Below are 22,952 nucleotides of genomic sequence, written 5' to 3' on the forward strand. Positions count from 1 at the left end.
CACAAGACGACTACAGCGTCCATGCTTTGCCCTCAGTGGATAGCATCGTTGGTTTGGCTTGGACTCTATGCATCAAGGCCAGAGCCGGTCTGATGAGGGTGTGATGTCACTCGCTGTGCAGCTGGGCATGGTGGCTGCATTAATGTCATGATGCCGTCAAAAGCTGCGGCCAACGGAGCTCTAGCCGTAACCACAGCAAGTGAGTTCAGGTGAGACCTGAGTTAGTGCAAGCAGTAGACTTCTTACACCTATCCAGTTCCTCTTGTGTTTGCAGATATTTCGAATATATAAATCTAAGACTTCTAACGCGCATTAACTTCAGGAGTTATTTGCAGGTGTAGCACAAGGTGTGAACAAGCACTGTTCTGCGGCATGTTTTAGTAGATAACACTCGGAACTATCGGCCAAACTTGGCCGACGGCAGAAATACAACCCAACTCATTTGTGCGCTTCCGTTGGTCGGATCGGATCAGCTCAGCCAATCTCATCTCATCCTTTTCTTTGTTGTGTGCGCCACGAGAACAGGCTTATACCAGCGAAGTTGCCAGTGTTTGCGCGGGTTCTTATTTGAGGGTTGTAAACGGAAAATAGGGCTTCTAGAACGAGGTCTGATTATCTGCCTTCTAGCATCATCAATAGTTACGTCAAGTGTGATTCAGGTGACTTTGTATAACGCTGTTTATTGTCAAAAGGAAGGCGGGTGAATCAATGCTGCTATAGTGTTGTGCTTCACATATCAGTCGTTTGTGCCATTGTTCCGATGCCAGCCTTATAAACTTATAAGCAATATAGGTGTTATAAGTCTGCATTTACAAGAGTATTTATCTATGTAATACAACATTAATACAAACGCTATGCCATCACAGTATCTTTAGACTCGGTTATCATAAATGGAACAGCTGTGACACGCCATTTTATCCTTTCGCAGTAGCAAAACAAATTAGCGAGAATAATTCTGTACAGAATCTGGTGCGTTTTTATTAAGACCCCACTCCTCTTTGCGTGCTGTCGTAAATGTGATGTCAAATTCTGATAGAAAACTCCAGCAGAATTCACAAGGACTCTTGTATGATTGCGGTCCCGGATCTTTCCCAGTGCTCCAGCCGAGACAGTCGTATCTGAAATGGTGCACATTTTCAAGTTCGGTGGCCCCGCCATGTTCGTCCAGGTAATGCTCTGCCTAGAAGCGAGGGCAGGGAATGTTCCACATTTGTATGAGGTTTTGACTTCATATAGTCATCTTGCAGCTCATTCGGTGCAGTTCACAGCCTTGCCTTTCTTAAGACCGAGGCCCTTCTAGTTTCTGAGCCACACGCCCGCGTAAATGTACACATCATTTTAAGGTCACATAGACTATTCATAACCCCATAATAACGTTACTGAAATCTTGCCATTCCATTGTCCATGGGGCGATCAAGGCAAATACAAATTGAATACTTGAGTCATTCATATCTGGCGTTTGTGAGCACAATTTCTAGATGTAATGGCCGTCCACCGGCTCTCAGTCGATGTTGCGCAAGATACGATGACGTCACCAAACATTGACGTATCAAGGAGCATATCTGCTACACAGACAAACTATGCTGTCTGCAGCAGTCGTTTCTATTCATAGGGAATGTTTCACTTTTGAAAGCATTAAAGTAAGCAGATGTGATGAAACAAGAGCACTTATGATTATTGGTATGGGTTTGGTAGAAAATACTGCTAAATACACCGGAATTTCCCTGTTTAATAAATAGGCTCCGCGATATGCTCCTTGGCTGGATAGCGCCATCCTACCTCGCACAATACTGATCTATGATTGCAAATCGTTCGATAATTGACACATACTCCAGTCCAGCTTAACAGACCCATAGCTGAAAGAGGTGGAGGACCCTTCATTCGGCACAGGGACCCCTGATTGAACAGGGTCATTACAATGGCTCACTGTGGACTCCCATCGAAAATCCTTCTACCTCCTATTGTCAGAGGGCCCCGACTAACGCAAGACGGCCTCTGGCACCCATGGCACACGCACGTGCACACGAGTCAGAAGATCATCCCCAGCGCTTCGTCCAAAACAAGGGCCGCTCTGACCCAGAGTCATCGATATGAAACATGTGAGAAGGTCAGCAGACATGCTACTGGTCGATAATGCAGGCACCTTTTCAGCGCCCTTTAAAGTCTGGTAGTCCCATACCACATGTCCGCTGCAGACCGCTGTACTGCAAAGCACGTCGATAAATATATTGCCTGTCACCAGCCGCAGAGCCGCAGTTACCGGGCCGGGTCAACGAATCAGCGCGGTACGTGCTTGAACCCGAACTGGGCCTTCCCAGTTGCTGTAAAATTCGACGGCAAGGGGCTCAGGAGTACCGGTCCTACGGGCCATGTGCATAATAGTGATCGTTTGGAAGCAAAACGTGTTCAGAGATGTCAGTCAACCTGCAGCCTTCTGCTGCGCACATTTCAGCTTTCCAGAAACCATGCAGGCCGCGAAAATGGCGATCTTCTGTGTCCTGAACAAGTTCTTGGTGGGTCCGTTACCATACACGATGGGACAATATCTGATGTGCGAGAGAACAAACGCTGAGACGATGGAAATAATACAGCTCGTGGGGCAACAAAGGACACGTTCTTCACCGGATGTAACATCTACTTAGTGTGTCATTTTAAAATGAAGACATGCAGGATGTGTCAGTTAAAGGGAGTGCTCCGCATTTGCATGCGGTTTTTCACTGGAAGAACTATCCTGAAGATCATTTAGATAAAGCAGCATTAATGGGTTTCTTCGTCGGAGGAAAACCGGGAGAATGGATGTATAAATGCGTTGGTATTTCAGCAAGATGCCCTTATCGAAACAATACCGTTTTGTATTGTTTCGATAGTCGCCTGTTGCCGAAATACCAACTCGTCTAAATCTCAGTTCTCCTGTTTTTCTCCGAGGAATGAGACTATTGCTTCTGTCTTATCTTTGTGAATAATGTCCCTCGCAAATGCACTTAACAGTTGACGTAACTTTGAAGATCATTCGGTGCAATTCACAGCTCTGCCCTTCTTAACACCTAAACCAGTTTCTTTAGTAAACGACCGCAAAGATGTGCAGGATTTTCCGTGCGGACTGTTTCGTGTAGGCTATTTCGAAGTTACCCAAGCATCCATGACGTCATGATACCGTCATTCACAGTCTGTCATCGCAATGGTCTTGCGGCGTTCAAGGTCAATTAAAATGTAATTGTTGAGGTGGTCATATCTCGCGCTCGTGAACACAATTTTCAGGCAATACGCCATCAAATGACTCCCAACCAATGTTGTGCGAACTTCGGAAGATTCTAACATAATTCTGCTTTATTTGGTGTGGGGTGCTTAGGCCAGTTTGGGTCATGCTATGCCTTTTGGAGGACTATTTCAAATAAAACTGAAATACATCACTGAAGAAAAATAACGCTACGAAATTGATAGCTCTTCACAATGCTTGAGGGATATCGGTAGGTTTAAGAAAATTCAACAGGCGATCAAGAAAATGCGGATGGCCATGGCCTGGGAGAACTTCAACGGTAACGCAACCTTGTGGTGCCGGCAATATGCCTCCAGTGCCTTTCGTGGCGGTTGATATTCGCAACATTCAAGTAAAATATGTTTAATTGAATGGAGACGAGCATGCGGATAGCCCAGGGGATGAAGGTGCTACAAATACAAATAACCATGCGTGAGCTTTATGTGCCCAATTCGAAGCCATGCCAATGCCAATGTCAAGGTGTAATACATGGTTTGTTGTCATGAAGCTGGATCACATTGTTTTCCGTCCAATGTTGTTGGCCAAATTGTTTTGCCAGATTGTGAAAGGCTATTTTTATAATAGCAAGGTCAACAGAGACGGGTGTGATGCGAAGGTGTCAATGATTTATTGGCCAGTTGGTCCGTCTGCTCATTTCCTATGATACTCCGATGACCTGGAACCCACAAAAATTTAATGCCTTGTGTGCATAGCGAAATATATAGGCTTGTAACCTAACTTAAATTACGTTTTGAGACACAAAATACGAGAAGCTGTTCATTGTTCCTAATCATTACGGAAATAAGACTTGCAATTAAATGACTTAAGAATAGCGCCATAATGGAGTATGTGGACACAAGTAACCAGCTTAAACTCACAGATGACTGCAAGAAGACTGCAAGAACACCACGAGAAAGGGCCGGTGCGCCAGAGCCTAACGCCATCTCGTTCAGCACGTATTTAGCACCGCCGCGCGCTACCTCTCGGGCTTAAAGAGCTATAAGTGAGTGCTGCCATACAAACTTTCCATGGCACGATGAAACAATGACGTAGTGGGGAACAGACTCACTGATTAGAGAATTGTTGTCGTCTGGTGTAGTCTTTTCCGCTTAAAAGTATACCAATGCTTGTAAATGAGCTTATTTCATCATGTCGGGTGGCTGGTCTCAATATCTTCAAATGTGGAGAATTTCCTTTAATATCCGTGCAACCACTTATTGTAAGTTTGTGCAGTTGTAACCAACATAAGGCACAAAAGTAATGCAAACATTGTTTTATAGATTCTGAGGCATTGACACGAACGCTACTTGGGTCGACGGAATTTTCTGCAGCATTGCAACGTCGCCACGAATCGACGTCACCGTTTGATTAGTACGGAAAGATAACACGTCCAAACCGATAAAAACTGAAGAACGAAAACTGAAGTCGAAACGGGGACTAGATCTTAACGACCCAGCGCGGTGGTGAGGCGAGATTAAAGAGAATATTCCATATTGAGAATTGTTGAATGTGTGATGAAATAAACCTTCTTATAACTATTCGTATACTTCTCAGTGGGAAAGATTACTGTAGGCAGCAGAACTTCGCAATTTAGAAAATGCTCTCAACGCGTCAATGGTTTTGCTGTATCATCCTACCTCGTTTAATATTGATTGCAAGCCAGTTGACGGTCGTTATATCCGGAAATCGTGATCACAAACACCAATATAAAGACTGAACGACTATATTTTTACTGCCTTAATCGACACACGGCCAATGTAATATCAGTATATGAATGCCGTTATTATGGCGGCATAGATGCTCAGGTGACCTTAAAATACTCTGCACGAAAGAGTCTGCACATATTCGCGGGCGTGTACCTCAGAAACTAGAGTGGTCCATGTCTTTAGGTCATAGGGGAAGGGCTGTAAACTGCACTGAATAATTTTCAAAATGATTTGTTCTGTTCAAAACCCCATACAAATGTGGAGTACTTATTTCAGCAGATTTGAACAAAGGGGAAAAATCACAGTCGGATCGGCAAAGGGTTGATGATGGTGGTTGATGGTTGATGTGTGTAGGCAGTCACATGCCCCCATACATAAACGACGGATCCACCCGGTTCGAGATGTGTATAGGAATTCATGCGATACCTTAGCAGCGAGGGCAGACGAAACGTGCAACCAAGAGCATAGGTGTATGCGCGGACTGCTGCTCACAAATGGGTCTCAACACTGTCTGACCTATAACTACGGCGATCATCAATCGGAAAGAGGCAAATGTCACTCTGCTCGAAACCGATCGGGAACGCATGGCGCTGTGGCTTAATCCCAGACGACTCGTTGCGACCGCTATCCTCCCAAAGTTGTTTTGCAACGCATTATTGACAATTGCCGAAACAGTAAACACTGCAAATTCATTGGTTTCGTCGACCGCGTTTGTTCCACCCCGCCGGTCATATTCATATTTGGTAGTTTTTAAACAGTATCCTCCGTGAATTATAACCAAAATTTCACGCCCGTGCAGTGCGTGGACCGTCAGTGCCTGTGCAATAATAAGGAAACTGAAGACCGGAGGTGTCTGTCTGTGCGAGCCCACGTTTTGACACTGTCTGTATGGTAGCGGTCAACCCTCACATCCGCGCTGGCCCCACACACGTTGCCCCACTTTGTTTAGCAAAACTAATGTCAGGCTCATATTTCTCAGCCTCGAATGCAGACCACCATAAATTTGTCAGCATGTTCAACAGATCAATTATAACAAAACCCATTAAGATGCCGCGCTCGAGAAGAACAAAAATACATCGGAGATTAATTATCTGAAACCCGCGACGAGAGGTATGTGGACTATTGACAGAATGTTTGCGCTGCTTCGGATAAAGACGCATCTTACACTTAGCTACGTCCAGCATCCATTCTACCTTTATTGGAAATTCAGTGACACAGTGCTCGGTCAGTACTAGATACCAGCATTCTGATCTTGTGTCTGAAGATGAGCTCAACTATCTTTTCCTCCCTCGTGCTGAAGCCCAAACCTGTTGTGGTGGTGACTCGGGTCGATCCCTTCTGAAGCCTAAAAAAGCACACGCCACAGCATACGCATTCTCATTTATAGAAACATCAATAACATTCATCTCGCATTGTCATCTAAGGGGTTCGGTCGACTGGACCTTCACCCTGACGCAGTGATGGCACTCTCCCTCAGTCCCCACATAAAGCCTCGTGTTCAGGCCCTCCCGATGTCAGTGGCTGACATCGCGTCACTCATGCCATCGATCGTTCGCAGTTCTGATGGTCAGTCGATCTTGGCGCAATGCTCTGACAGTCAAACGAGAGCTGACAACACATTCAATAAGACGGCGACGCACTGCTGAGGTTTTCCTTCTGTGGGAACGACGACCGTCGGGTGGCGACGACCATCGAGACCGGTAAGACAGATGGGACGCGTGAATGCAGGAACATCGCAACCTCGCGTGGATTGAACGCCATAGCCACGTCTCCAACATCATGCATACTTCCCCTCAGCCGCTTTGACGCCCAGAGCCGGACCAGGACGAGGTAAGCCACGTCTTGTTCCGTGATTTGATGGTTCAAAAGCACTGGAGAGCGCACGTGAGGTCCGCGACACATACCGGGGAACAGCGGGTACACATGGTCACCAACGTTCAGGCAGAAAGCGTTCCTGTAAGAAATACGTCTGACGAAAACCGGGGAGACGATACGCATTTGGCCTCACCGCCGTGACCTCACAATGCCGATCGCCCCCTGGCTGGCACCCCAATCCGCCTCTTGAAGGCCTCTCCCCCAGTGCCTAGTGCTGACAAAAACTAATCTTCCTGGAAGCACGAGGACCCCCCATATCGGCTCGATGAGTGGAGCACCATTTAGCAGCGTTCGATCGGAAGGTCAAGGACACTACAAGACATATTGCTTGAATCTCAGCCGAGTCCTGCGTGATCAAGGAGAGGAGATCGATTTCCACGCTGACGAACTGCCAGCGACGCTGAACAGACGGCTAACGCTGATCTGTCACCGTTGTTCGCGATTGCAAGCATTCGTTCAGAACTCTTGCGGCGCCAACGATGATTCTGTCCACGCGGCCAACCACAAATTCATGACCACAGCGGAAGTGAATGCAGCAGCGCAGATGAGCCTCAGGCACCCGGCTGGGGTCGCGAAGACTTTCGTTATCTCGAGCCGGCACCTCACCATTCATTTTGATACTGTACGAGAAAACCAAAGAGGCTTTCCGTTTACCAGCCGGGTGGCACTGGATCCTTGCTATGAAAGTGGTCACCAAACACGGGCGGTTGTAAGATTTTCAGAGACACTTGACGAATGACACGAGGCATACAACTACATCGGGCCGCAGACATCCTTCGAACTTCAACACAATATCCAGAAGTGCTGCCGCCACAGCAACACGCCAGTACTAGCCATGGGCCTCATCATGGGCCTGACACCATCGGAATGCCAGCGCCAGAGTCTTTGGAAGCAGATTTCCATGTGACTGTAGATCTCTTGAGTGTAAATAATGCTCAGGAACGCATCCAGGGAGGGAAGGGCGTCTCAAGGGAAACACGTCTGTCAGTGTGAGGCTCTCGGTTGTCCAAAAATCCACTGGTGCGATTCAGTGTCGTCCAGGTGACCCACTCTCCATGTTTGCTAGAACCGTGGCTCGCAGGAACATCTTCAGCAAAGTCAGAAGATTGCAGCAATCGGAGGTTCCCAACAATCTGCCGCTCCCATTCGCCCCAGATCACCGCCATGGAAATGGTGTTCGGAACGGCGCCGCTCGCGCGATCGGGCTCACTGCGAGGCACGCTGTGCTCAGCACGTAATCGGTACCTCTTGCTCCGCACTCCGTGGCGCTAACCAAAACCGCCTCTTTGCTGGGCCAGCTGCTTCTCAGAGCACAAAACTCGCGCCAGCCTGGTCCTGGTGGCGCGGTCCACGGTCTTCAGAACGAACCTCTCCGCAAGCCGAAGCAGGAGAAGAATGTGTAGAAGACGCCGCGCAGTCGACGCTCCCAGTTGGGCCTTGGGCGGCGCTGTCCGCTCAGCGGATGTGCCGCAGGATGTGTCGCCGGATGCACCTCCGTTGCGGAGAAAGCCACCTGCGGACCGAAACCGAGACGCGTCGTCGGTAAGGGCACGCACGAAACGGCTGGAGCGGTCAGTTTAAATTGTTTAGAGGGACGGAAAGCAATGATTTTTAGCAAACAAGATGTCCGGGTTATATTAAACTAAACAAATGTTGCATGTTCATCCGCTGATGTTCTAGGTCGGAACATCCATGATGCGGTGCGATCTCTTAATGAATGCAGGGTATCATCATTGATTTTCGACCATTGTCCTCGGCTGCTGTTGCATTACACATTAGCAGCTATTTTTTCCCGCCCCAGCCGATTGCGTTGCATTCCTGGGGAAGGCTTCTTGCCAGCATGTGAAACACACTCAACACGACTTCATTTAGGACTTCGTGCTGGCAGGACACTAACCATAATGGTATTTACAATGGTCGTGTGGAACAGGCCTAAACTAAGCGTCGTGAAAGCGTTCAGAGAGCATTACTGAATTTTTAGCACCCAGTGCCTACATAAAATTAATGCAGCTAAGTCACAAGACACAAAAAACGCTCAACATACACCACAGAAAGTGTAATGTACCACAGTCTAAGAGACAGAAGGTAGAGGTGGACACCTGTAGATACCTTCGCATGGAGGAAACCGGGATAGTGCAAGAGCTAGGCAGGAGGCCAAGGTTAGAAAACCAGAAAAGTGGCTTAGAAAGGCCGCCAGGCAACTGCATTCAGCATAGCATTCAATATAACTCCTACTTTTCCTCAGCTGAAATCAGGGAGTTACGACCAGCTTGCTAAAGCTGGTCGTACTGAGCCAAAACGGATATTTTTGTTCGTTCACTAGGACCACTTGTCTGCAGGTTACCACTGCGGTTTGGGAGGTGATAACGTTTTTTTTCATTACTGTACATGGCACATCTCGAAGCTGTTCAAAACGTCGTTGGCGCAGGGAGCGTGCTTTATCATGTGCCACGCCAGGCCCGGCTATTGGTATCGGCGGCTCCTGTGTGGCCGCTGTTGACCACCCTGGATGCGCCGGGTGTCCGACACACGCGATCAATGTGGGCTGGTCTTTACAAGCGTCTACTCTATCGATTTCTCACGGTGACGCGCTGACCAACATTCCTGGCCCGGGTCTCACTCCGCCTCAGCTCACGAGCCCACGGATCCGCGTCATCAAAATGCCACACCCTGGTCCGCATGACATAATGGTTCCTTGGCCCGCGTCGCCGGAATGGCCAGCCCTGACCTGTCCGTACTGCGTCTCAGTTACTGGATCGGAATAACACCGCCACTCGCTCAACTCTCCACGCCGCGTCTTGTTGACCGGTTCAATCAGACCTGTGTGCAACAAGCCGCGACGTACTCGCCTTCCTATTTACCTCATACCCGTGGCCTTCACCTTTGGCCAGCACGCATGACACTATATTTCCTTCGAACTCCAACCCAACTCTGGGTCCCAAGTCATGCACTTCACAGTCTGGTCTCCTCGGAACTTATCCGTCCGTGACTGCCCTTCCGCGAGCTACGCTATCCCGACTAAGGTTTCTAACGTTGTCCCCTCACTTCTCTCCCGAACTGTATCTACCTCAAGCAGGATTTCCCCTCCTGTCTGGATCTCCTGGCGGTCTTTCCTCGCTTGTCTACGGACCTTACCCTGCTGGCTGAGGCTCTTGACGGCCTCCTCTCACCCGTCTGTGGATCTCACCCTACTGATTGGGCCTCTTGAGGACCTCCCTCACCTGTCCGCGGGTCTTGCCCTCCTGGCTGAGTCTCCTGACGGCCTCCTCGCGCGCCTTACGCAGGACATCCTGCACCAGACGGTTGGCCACGGCTAGCAGGCCGGGGTCGTTACGCAGTTTGGCACGCTCCAGCTCCAGAGAAAGGTCGTCCGGGCTCGGCGACCCACTGCCTGAAACGCCGCGGGTGAGGTCAGACAATGCTTTATGGCTTGGCATTTGTTTGCTATGAGAAGCTGGCATAAGCCACAGAATGCCATCAGTTGCTTCTAAAGGACAATTTGAGGTCGCCAGCGGCCAATCCGTGGCCGTAATACCAATGAACTTCGATGACCTCGCACGTCCGATGTTCTTGTGTGGCCATGTTGTTCGCATGGCAGTTAAGTACACTAACCATAATTAGGGCGGCTTTACAGACTTCACTTGACGTGATCTTGACCTTGAACGACCTTTATAATGCTTGCATGGACATCAGTGATTTGCCTTCACAATTTTCTGTGAGCTGGACTGGCAAAATTTCGCAGATTTTGAAAACTTCATCCGATATGACCTTGACATGAAACGAGCTTTCGGCATGTTACAATAGCTGATCACTGCTCGACATATAGCAACTTTATACACTTTCAACTATTGGCCAAAATAGCCAGTGCACAAGGAGGTAAAAACGTGCCATGGAGCACTGCCCTGTCACATTTCCGACGTTCCAAGCTTTGGAAACTACGTCACAGTTGGATGACTCGCAATGTCGTGGGCTCAAAAATTTCAGGTCACGTGTCTAACAGTTCTGAGAATAAGCTTAGCAAAATTTTACGCTACGTCGGAAGATTCGAGAAAAACGTACGAAAAATTTGAGGGGATTGCCTTTGTGCTGAACCATCCGTAGACCAACATGTTACCAGATAAAATGTTTCATGGTATGAGGAAAATCAAGTAAAATATAAACTCTTCAGCACAGGTGTTCATAGTTCGAAAGGCTAGCGGCTGCTTTGGATGGACTCCTGGATGAATCAGCTTCTGGACGAGCCTGTAACCGAAACTTAATATGTGGTCGAGTCAATTTGACATCTCAAAGGTTTTCCCTAACAACCTCCGAACAGCGCGACATAACCGCACCGAACTTTATTCACTTGTAGGCAATTGAAAAACCGGTATTTTGGTATACACAATTGCGTGCCTTGTAAAGTATCTGACTTGGGTGTACTTTCTTACTCAGTTTGAGGGGAAGGAGCTTCAGGCCCACCCGTAATTTGGGCGCCCCCCCCCCCCCCCCACCTTGGGCTCCAGCCCCTCCCCAACTTTGAGGAAAAGGTGAAAAAGACTGAAAATGACCTCGGCCAACCTTTTACTTTAGGAAACATGCTGCCAGAATAGTACATAGTGCCCATTGCAAGCTCAAAAATCAAGTAAATCATGTAGGTTTTTGGGTAATTTTTACATTTGGGAGGTCGAACCAGGCCGCTGACCTAACACAAAAACTGGTACCATTTGCTTATAAAAGATATCTAGGTAGAAGCTGGTTGCGTTTCGGATAACGATGTGAGATTTGACTTTGTTTTGCTATGTTCGACTTGAAGATCTCAGCCTAGTGATCTAAGAATATGACACAAGTGAGTTCACTTAGACCTCCACTTTCCCTATGAATTTGGTGTCTCTAGCTCTATTGGGTTTTGATATATCAGGGGGTCGTATTGCTCCCCCCCCCTCCCCTCCACCCGAGTGCGTGACACTGGACCAGTCACCCAGAGGCATTAATGTCTGCAAGCTTGCTGATGGGATTTCCAACTTCCTCACGCGATCCCATGCTTTCTCACGCAATGCTGTTCAACACTGAACGAGTAAGCCACAAAGCGCAAAGGTCAGCATGCAACAGGCTAGCATCCCGTTCGACAGCATAGCATCGCTTTGCACATGAACGTGAGGTGGTCTCAGCCGCCGGAGAGCTGTTAACTTTCCAAATAACTATACCCATTTGAGAAAAAAAAATTGACAGATCAGCGTGACGACATCAACAGAATCATGGCATGATATCCTCCACAACTGCAAACTGCTCATACTGCGAATCATAGCATGCTATCCCCCACAACTGCAAACTCCTCATGGCGCGAATAATGACATGATATCCCACACAAGTGCAAACTCCTCATACCGCAAATCATGACGTGATATCCTACACCACTGCAAACTCCTCATACTGCGAATAAAGGCGTGATATCCTCGACAACTGCAAACTCCTCATACTGATCTGGGGCATCACTGAATGCTTTGCTCGACGTTGTTGGCTGCGCCTGATGAATGACCGACAACCTGAATATTCGGTACCATTTAAAAATGTGACCGGTCAAAAAGTGTAAGAAAAGCACCGGCAGTGCACGTTGCTCCGCACTGGTCCATTTTCATACTGACGAAGAGCCATGTTTGTCTTGAGAGTTTTCTGCCAAAGTCACCCGAGATATTTTATGTCTGTAATGGGAAAAGTTTGTTTTAAAACTGCGGACGCACGACATCCTGTATTCAAAGCTAGTTATGACTCACTTCCTCAATAGGGCTTCATGAGACCCATAAATCCAAAACTTTATTCCAGATCACGACCATGAAAATGACATCACTAACCACAGTCGCACGAGTTCCGAAACGTGGTATCAAACCAACTAGATCGATGTCGTCTTTCCAGAACTCAGACCCGACAAGGGGTTACACAAAATAACAGCTTGGATCGACCTGGCCAGTCCTACTGATCGAACTGACTACTCCTGCTGATCAGCCTGGCCTCTCCTGCCGATCGACCTGACCGGTCCTGCTGATCGTACCGAATACTTCTGCTGATCAGCCTGACCCCTCCTGCTGATCAACCTGACCGGTCCTTCTGATCAACCTGACCACTCCTGCTGATAAACCTAACCCCTCCTGCTGATCGACCTGACCGGTCCTGCTGATAGACCTGACTCCTCCTGCTGATCGATCTGACCAGATCGATCCGGTAACGGCTGTGATGCCTGCTGAGCGGCTGGTGAATGGACCTAACAGGCCGCGCGGACGCGGCCAGGTCGCACCTGTCGCGATGCCCGGACATTGCAGCGAGCTCGCCTCCGGGAACCCAGGATTCAAAGAGACAATAGGAAGGAGGAAAAAGCGCTGCAGGCTTTGCTCAGCCAACGGATTTGAAGTGTGAGTCCGGGACAGCCCACCACGTTCGTTGTTTGAATTCCAAGGCTTTCAAATAGATCGATCCAGTAATGGGGAGGCACTAACGCAAAACAGTAAGGTGGACTGGTCCGTCTCCAAAATGGGTCGGTGCATCGGTTTCCGAATGGCTTATCTGTGTATATGTTTATCTCTGTCTAAAATCTGTCTACAAAATCGATGCCCAAGTAAAAGCCTGCTACACAATGTCCAGTCACTAACTGCCCCGCAAAAAGAGGACTTAGGACTTTGTGAATTATTTGGGTGACTAATGCACTTTGTTTTTAGTTGCGAGTTTATGCAGACTTAAATACTCTTGATCATGGTGTGCTTGAACTGATTGTAAGAAGTGCCTAGCTAGAGTTTTGATCAGAAAGGAAATCTAGGCATTTGCAAGTAGGAACTTTGGGTTGTGGCGCGCACAGGGGCGAAACTCAAGCACCATCCAATGCTATCAGCACTCAAAACACCTGCCGGCGGCCGGAGAATTAACAAGCCCGAAGTTTGTGAAAGTACTAAGGCACCAGGACAATTGTTCAAGCAACTGTCTTATCCGTAATAATAATGCCCTGTTTCAATCATCCTGTGAATTTGGTGCACCTCGAATTTCTGTGATTTATCAATCGTATTAGAGATTGCCAGATGACACATGAGCCAATTGCACTCAGGATATCAATCTCGCGAAAACCGGATTGGGTCTCCCGCTCATGAATGACCAGATGTGGAACTTAATAAGCTACATTCTGTCGCACAAGTTAGTTGCACTTACGAGAAACATAATACATATGAATGAGACCGTAGTAATAGCCATTTTCGTCGTAGAATAAACAGAAGAATGGACATACACATACATGAATACATATATACACAAATGTACGTATATATATGCATATATATATATATACACACATATATATGTATATATGTACATATATATGTATACATATATATATATATAAAATACCATATTTCGGTTACATGCCCTGACCGAAAGGAATATCAGAAGGTACTTTTGTTATTCGTTTCGATAAAGAACGAATATCACTACTGATACTCACTACTGATAATCACTATTTGATAAAGACATGTATGTATCCGACATATTAAATCCATCCCTCCATTCTCCTTTTTTCTACGAGGAATAAGGCTATCAACACTGTCCAGGTGCCCAGCCAGAACCTTGGTAAGGGGGGGGGGCAACAGGGCAAACAAAGGGCAAACTCCCCCTATCAGCAAAAGGCCTCCCCAAAAAAACTCGATATGGCCTACTGGATAGTAAAGGCATGTTTTTCGTTGACGTCATATCTATATATATATATATATATATATATATATATCAACACTGTCCAGGTGTATATATATATATATATATATATATATATATATATACATATATAAACTTTTGTCCTTCTATTACTTGAACAGCAGCCAGACACTACCACGAGACGAACTTTGCCTGAGGTTTGTAGTCAATGAACTGAAAAAACCATGCGTTAAGCGACTGTATGAAATAAAGCGCTGGCGCTCTTCGTGTCGCAATGGTCCAAAGGACCATTGCGAACATTCAAATGGGTTAACGATTTGTATTAACATGACCAAGCCATCTTTGTCCGGGAACGTTCGACATTAAGTCAGAACCGATCAATAACACAAATTATATGACGTAGTTTCGTGTATTCGCGCTCGCATATCTTAACAAAAATCTCGACGCCAGGTGTTGCAATCTCCGTAAGCAGCTCGACGTCAATCCTGTGACTAACACCAGGTCGTGGTCAACGGGTGGGCGAAAATGATGACGCAGTTGTAGGAGTATCTTAAAACACTTTAGGACATAACATGGTACATTTAGACATACTACGGGCACATGTTCTGCCTAACGTGATTTTTATAGCTTGTCGCTAATAACGGCTTGGCCTTTATAGTACCGCGAAGTGGTGCTGAAATCTAGTGGTGGAACTGGCACGCTAAAGGTAGAATCCCAATTTCCGTTTTGCTTTAGCTGTAACCTTTCTAGAGGACATCCTCAAAGTTTTAAAAAAGATTCGCTCATTATAATCTTTGAACTATAAGAATTAATTTGGAAAAACATTCAGAAGCATTATTTTAAATGGCCGTTGTTTGTGCACGCGGCCGCCGGTTGAGGTTGCTTCCAGTGGTCAACGCCGGCCGGTTTTACTGAAACTGTAACTCAGGCCATCGCTGTCCCTGCTAGCCGAGATTGCCGGCGTGTCACTGAGGCTTTACGACTCAGCTGCTGGGGCTTTATGACGTTGCCTGCTTCTCATCATGACAGTAAGGGCAGACTCCATGAGAAATCGAACCCAGTACCTCTGGTCTACCAGACGTGCAGTGTTTAACGCAGACTCGTTAACCACTACACTGTCGGCACCCGTTGTGCAGGCCCAAACCTATTGATGTTATTTATTTCACTAGTCGACTCTGCAAAAGAATACACGTTCTCAGGCAAACACGTGATGGTCTTGTGCGTTTTTGAACTCATTTCGACCGACTCCACTCAACACTAATGAGAATCCTTATTTCTTGTTGGGCAAGGAGTCCCCTTGTGTAGAATGCTACGGGGAACATTGTTGTTCCCGGTCAAGGGCTAAAAAGGCCATTCTGTCGCACTGCAGTGTGTCTTCCGGCCGTCATTCTGGCGACGCGGAGCTGGATCTCCTAACCGATCAAAAGGTTCTTGGAAAGATATATCACATCACATTGGTCCGCTCCCTGACGGGGGAGGTCTTCTGATCCGCGCAGTCGATCTCGGATCGACGATGGTCAAATAATTGGCACAAGGCCCGACTCCAGCTCAGCTTAACGGGGCAATGCTAGAACTGGGTTGGGGCCCATTGTTCGGTACTGGGGGCTCTGACTGGAGCCGGACCCTTCCATTGCCTCAGCGTAACATAAGTTCTCATGTTTCCTTTCATTGTCAGAAGGCCGGACCAACGCACGAGGCCCTCTGTCATTCGGGCTCCCGCCCCCGTCCTTGGTGAGCGAATCTTACCCCGACTGACCCGAGGCCCCTTGTTGACAGACTGTACCCTTTTAGGCACTGTGGGCCCTGAACGCTACAGGGCCCTTTAAATCGCGGGCCCGGCCTTGTCATTGCTTAGGAAATGGGCCCCCACAGCTCAGACCAACACGGAGCCGACTGTTCGTTGTCGCTGATCTCTGGCCGGCGTAGAGAAACGCTCCGCCTCAGGGGTCCACATCGGTGCAGGAGGTCCTCTTACTTACCTTTAAGATCACGACACCACGGACGGCAGTCCTGAATGGGACATACAGCCAGCTCTTCGGACCACTCAGCCTTCCAATCGGGCCCTTGATCTTTGGTCTAGGGAGATCTTTCGGCCCTCTTCGGGCCCCCACAAACACCCCTCAGACTCGGGGCCACTTGCCGCCGCAGGACCCCTGTTAGGCACTGTCGCCCCTGACTGACACAGGAGCCCCTCATTGTGTCATGAACCCCAAACATTGAAAATCGCGCGCTCCGGCCTCGTTCCTGCTTGAAAAATGGGTCTCAAGGGCTCAGACGGGCATGGAGACGACTGGGTCGTGTTCGTGGTCTCTGACCGACTTAGAGACTCGCATTGTTTCAGGGCGCCCTTAAACGGCGCAAGAGAATCTGTGGCTGACATTTCAGTTCACGACCCCTACAGGCTACGATTCTTTATGTGACCTACAGCCAGTTCTTCGGGCTCTTATGCTCTCCAATCGGGCCCTTGATCGTCGGTTCCAGTGGGCCGCCCGGGCCCCTTTTCAGGCCTCATCGAACACTTCCCTTGGTTGGCTCAGGCCCTTGCGAGCACAGGACCTCCTGTTAGGCGCTGCAGGCCCCAGAAATACACAAGGCCCCTTTTCAGGCCTCACCGAACACTTCCTTGGTTGGCTCAGGCCCTTGCGAGCACAGGACCTCCTGTTAGGCGCTGTGGGCCCCAGACATACACAAGGCCCGCGGCCAGTGTAAATCACTGGCCCCGATTTTGTCGCTGCTGGGGAAGTGGTCCCCCAGGCCCATACCGACACGGAGGTGACTGCGCGGTACTGGTGGTGCCTTAACAATATATAGGCCCATATTGACTCAGGGAGTCCCCGATCGGCACGAAGGGTCCTCTGACTGCTATTTAAGGGCTCGTCCCCGCAGGACCAGCCCCTAAATAAGACTCTGACCAGCCCCTTGCGCCAGCCCCTTGTGACCAGCCTCAGTCGGGCCCTTGATCGTCGGACCCGTTGGGCCCTCCAGGCTCTTCGGGCCTTCGCAAACACTGCCTCTGGCCGACGCGGGTCCCCTTGCCAACGCAGGGCCCGCGTCAGTGGCTGTGGGGTCCTGACAGCGTCCCGGCGAATGCAAATTGCTGGCTCTGACTTTGTTCCTGCCTGGGAAATGGACCCCCAGGCCCATGCTGCCATGGAGACGACTTTGTGTTATTGTTGTACTTGACCAACATCTAGGCCCTTATCGACCCAAGGGCCCCTGATCAGAGCACAAGGCACTCTGGCTGGTATTGGAGTGCCCGACCCTGCGGGCTGGTCCCTGAGTGCGATCCCCGGCATGCCTTTCGGGCCCTTAATCGTTGTACCGAGCGGCCCGAAGAGCCCCTCGGAACCTACGGGGGGGGGGGGGGGGCACGTGCCTCCTGTGCCCCCCTGCCTGTGCTACTGATACTGTCTCATCTATATGCATTGTATTGCCGTGAAATTTCAAAGCTCCACCACAGCTGGCGCTACTCTCCTGTCTTCTGCATATTTGTCTGCTCCCGTCTCTCTCTCTCTCCTGTCTCCTGTAACGATGCCCCATGACGCAACACTTCCGCGGCGCGCCTGAAATGACAAGCGATGAGGAGCATCCTCCGCAGATATCGATCATAGCAAGATCAGGCACTGCTATCATCCAGGAATGCTATGCGGCGACGACTCAATATCCTGGCCTGTCGCTGCCAAAGCGGATAGCGGAAACATCTCCGAAGTAGCTACACAGCATTCATGCTTGAACCTGTGTCGCGCGCAGTCGGAACCGAAGTGACCTGATATCTCCGTTGTCTAGAAACACCAGCCCATACGGCGCCTTACTTAAATATGAGCAAAAGGTATGAAACACGAGACATTGGCGTCATTTGCTGAGAGATTTTGGCCGCCGGTGCGGCACGTACACTGCCGTTGCCATATTCCGCGATTGGGCACCGTGAGAATGATTGATGGCCAGTGCAGCGGATGATCTACGATTTACAGGCACGATATCACCTAGGCTGGATTGCCGGGGGCGGGGGGAAGGAGGGAGAGCGAATGCTAGAATCCGCTTCAGTGATGTGGCGTGACGTTGGAGTAAATAGCGGAAACACATGAGATTCCACTGAAGATAGTAGAGAGCACCAAAGCTTAGCCGGCAAAGGTTGTTACAAGTGCCTTATAGCGTGATCAACATTATTTGTTGGCTATTTGGTTTCCTGAGCGCCAAACTTTCAGCTGGCTAGGGCCTGAGTTGGACACACTACCTCATGCTGAACCGGGACATCTCATTGAAAGCACGCCCATCCTCACCCGCCCGAGCTTACATTGACGCTTTTACAGGCCCATATTCGCCCATATTCGCCCATATTCGCCCATATTCGTCTACAGCACAGCCGTAAGTACTGCCATACGACTTGATGAGACGCATTGTTGGGATCTGCCTGAAGCGTGCTCCGACTGCTTCAGTAGCGCTCCTCCGAGTCAGAAGACATTCATTCAACGCCGCTGATCTGGAAAATTCCCCTTCTGACGAGAAAAAGTCGTTGATAATGGCCGTATATTGCAAAATGGCGGCCGGAGGCGAGATATCTGCGCGATCACTCGTGCGGGAATGCTCTATTGAAAAATGAGTCGTGCCACCGTTTTCCTGGCACCCATTCATGAAGGTTGCTCACGATTATCTCTGCGAATTTTCGGATGACATTTCTGTCCAGGACTTGCAAGGCCCCTTAACACGCGCCTGAGTAGTCGGGTGGGGGCCCCTTCGCTACCCTTCGCTCGGGTGGGGGTCAGTTTGACCCCTTGATATCTCAGAAACTAAGAGATCTAGAGACACCGAACCTATAGAGTGTATTGACCTATACGTGAACTCACATAGAGAAAAGTTTGAGGTTCCTGGGTCATGACCTTCGGATTAAATAAGGCTAAATAAGGTCAAGCTCTAGGTTGATCTCCAAAGACTCCTAGAACCTAGGTAGCTGTTCTGAGCAAGAAGTTACGTGCCCATTCAGGGTCAGCGACCTTGTCTAACCTTTTGAAGGTCATGTTGACCAAGATCATAGAAGACTGTTTTGAGTTTTGCACTTGAATAAGCGACACAGCTTACGCTGGAAGGGGGTTCCTAAAAAAAAAATGATGACCTGGGTCATTTTGGGTGAGTGACCCATTCTGACCTTAAAGAGATCCGTGGAAGGTGAATTATGCTGCTCCAGTTACCAATAAATTCAAAATGAGCACCAGAAACCACGCCATATAGCAAGCCCTAGACCTTACAAAACAGGTTGTTTTTTACCTTGGTCTGACCTTCATACCCAACGCTAGGTTAATGAAATTTGCTCATTCAATTGTTGTGTTGCCTTTGAAAGTAGCTAAGAGGTGCATAGCTTTGTCCAACATTTCGTTGTTGAATCAGATTGAACGATTCGCAAAGAAATTTCCGTCGCTGAGACCACGGCCCGAATTTGACCTGACATAGATCAGTGACCTTCTAAGGATCATCTACATTTTTGATAGCAGACGACCCACCATTCAATTGTCTATAGCTGTGTAAAATTTGGCACGGCTACGCCTCGCTGTTCGGAAACCACCTCAGAAAAACCTTCGGAGGTCAATTTGACCCCCACCCGAGCGCGTGTTAATGTTTTAGATGAGCACCCACCAAGGGGTGGATCCGGGGCAAGTCTCTTGCCATGTAACTAAATGCCTGCTAATCGAAATACGCACGTTGTCGCGTTCACTGGTTCTTACTCTTTATAATTCGTCCGTCCCGGTGGCTCGAATGGTTGGAGCGCCTGCCTTCCGATCCACCCACCCGAGGCGGGGCGGGTTCGAGTCGCTTTAGGGCGCTCGCTATTTGCCCTTGACAGGTTTGGCCCGCGGCCGGTGGCAGCGGTCACGCTGAAGGTCAGTTGACGTCAGAGGGCAGGACGGACCGTCCCGAGCATTGCGGCACGTTAAGCTTTCGCCACCAAATTCTGCCGTTGACATGGAATTGCGCGATCGGGTGGTAGGGGTCAGAGCTCACACAAGCACTGCTTAGCGTGAGCTCTGATCTCAGAAATCCATCCATTTAAAGGGTTCGGATCAAATCTTTAAAAAATAGCAGCAATAATAATAATTTAGGTGATGTTCATGGATTCGATCATTTCGATGACTATGAGATTGCTTTACTCCTAGACAGTCAATTTTAGCTCAATAACAGCCAGGTTATCGCAAAAAAACAAGATTTTTATCACCGAGCACAATTATACAATCTGCTTTTAATATTTCAAATTGTACCGGCTCAGATTAGTAAGTTTGTGCTGAAAGTTAAGAAGTGTGGACCGGTAATCACCTGGAGGATTTAATTGTTAAGGCTTGAACACTGACAGCCTCAGGTGACCGGTCGTGCCTGCGTACAAATTTGAAAATTTGGATTTGAAATTTGACACCGGTAACTATCCTGTGCACTGTCATAAATCCCATATATATATATATATATATATATATATATATATATCCCATATATAGTCATATATCCCGTCCATCATAAATCACGCTCACCCCCTCCCCCTCGTGCCTGTGCTCCAGCCGGCGTCGCACACTCCCCTCGGCCCACCTGAGTCGGCGAAGGGCAGGTCGGCGCAGCCTCGCAGCAGGTCAGCCGTGCGGTACGGCCCCTGCGGCGACGAGCAGGGTCGCTCAGGCTGCCGCTCGGGCGTGCCCTGCGGCGACGAGACCGGCGACGGGGACGCCGGCGAGCTGGGGCCGGAGCTGCCCTCCGGCTCCGGGTTGGGCGACAGCGAGAAGGTCAGCAGCGGCACCGCCTCGGGGCGCGAGAGGCGCCGCGACTCGGGCGAGGCGCTGCGGAACCGGAAGTCGACGTGGCGCGCGGCCGTGCGCTCGCCGCGGCGCTCCGACATGACGGCGGCTTCTGCCGGCCGACAGCAACTGAGTCATGTTTGGTGACGGTCGCCAAGAAGAACAAGGATAGCGCCTGTATTCATTTGAGTAAAATACTGTTCTGCAAAGTAACACAACGAACGATTAGCACAATGTTGCCCATATACGACTGAAAGCGTGTGTGTGGTGTGATGAGCGACGTTTGCTCGCTTATGCAACGCATCTCGAGAACGGTAAGACTGCGGTGACAGACGAAGCTTGTTGCTACCACACATGTGATCTGGTCGTCGCATATCAATGATTAAAATAAATCAGTGCAATTAGATGAAAGGGCATATTACTAGAATGGTATTAATTCCATCGCACTTTATCAAACAAGTTAAAGCTATCACTTAATGAGTCTATCTCACTCCAGCCGATGGATAGCAATGTATTGACCCCCTCAAAAACTTAAAATTTCAAGACAGTATCGTCATACGCTTTGTTCACTAGGATATTCTATGTAAAGTGAAGCTTCGGGGCAGAAATTCGTCATCAATTTTCTTCAAACTACGTCGCGTAGGGAGACACGATCAGGTTGCACCGTCCAGGAAAATGAAAATTAAATTTTAAAGAAGGGCAAAAGACGACTGTGCGGCGGAGGAGAAGGAAATTCGGAAGGTGTGTGAGTTACTAGCTGAATGACAGACTTATGTAGCATTTGATCGACGCGTGGAACATGGCCGCAGACAACCACATCACGTGAACAGAAGACTGGTCGTGCTACTCCGCTCTAGCAATGGTCGCACGTTGACATAATATGCAACTACCAATACTTTCGGGTTCTAAGGCTTGGCCTGCCTCAGATAGCCTGAAACGACTGAAAGAAGAACCTCCCTCCCTTTAGCTCGGCTATATTCGAGACAAGAGGATCAATAAAAAGGGAGGAAGGGGGAGCAAGGGAAGGATGAAGGGAGGGAGGGAGGGAGACAGCGGGTAACAGGAGAGAGATAGAGAGAGAGAGAGAGGGAGAGGGAGAGAGAGTGAGAGAGAGAGAGTGAGAGAGAGAGTTGGAGGGAAAGAGAGAGGGAAAAGGGGAAATAGATTAAAGAAAAAGAGGGAGGAAATTAGGTGTGGGGGGGGGGGCACGGAGTGTAGGAAAGGAGGGTTAGAAAAGGAAGGAAGGGAGCAGGGAAGAAAACAGATAAATGAGAGGGAGCCGAGAAATGCAATATGAGTGCAAAAGAGACAGTCTAGCCAGGCAGAGGACAAGGAACAGTGAAAAGCCGCTAGGGCCATTTCCCCATGCTGGCTTAGCCCAGTCAGTCAGCACTGCTCCTCGACTGACGTCCACACATCGAGCGCAGATCCCCGCTGCCACGGGCTAAGTCGATCGGATCTACCGGGAATCGGAGCCAGCGGGGCGTGGCAGGCCCGTCCCCAGTCAGCGCGCGGGTGCCGGAGGATCCGTTCCCAGCCGGCGGACGGGCGCCTCCGGGCGCGCCACCCGGCCCTGGCAGAGCGGCTATTCCTGCCGTGCCTGACTGAAAACTGCGCCGTGTGAGATTGCGGCGGGCAGTTGCAATTTGGATATTCCACCACCTCTCTCTCTCTCTCTCTCTC

The 22,952-nt window shown here is 49.1% G+C and overlaps 1 long non-coding RNA gene across 1 annotated transcript; it reads right to left on the reverse strand.

The window, feature by feature from the left end:
* Positions 1-6,343: 6,343 nt before the first annotated feature.
* On the reverse strand, positions 6,344-21,236 carry LOC119095612 (uncharacterized). Its single transcript, XR_005093926.1, has 3 exons — positions 21,067-21,236; positions 10,059-10,228; positions 6,344-8,350 (listed from the first exon to the last, which is right to left on the reverse strand). It is a non-coding gene; the product is annotated as an uncharacterized LOC119095612 (long non-coding RNA).
* Positions 21,237-22,952: the final 1,716 nt, after the last annotated feature.

This window comes from Pollicipes pollicipes, unplaced genomic scaffold (assembly GCF_011947565.3).
Source record: "Pollicipes pollicipes isolate AB1234 unplaced genomic scaffold, Ppol_2.1 Scaffold_4219;HRSCAF=4965_pilon_pilon_pilon, whole genome shotgun sequence".
In the NCBI taxonomy this organism is placed as follows: Eukaryota; Metazoa; Arthropoda; class Thecostraca; order Pollicipedomorpha; family Pollicipedidae; genus Pollicipes; species Pollicipes pollicipes.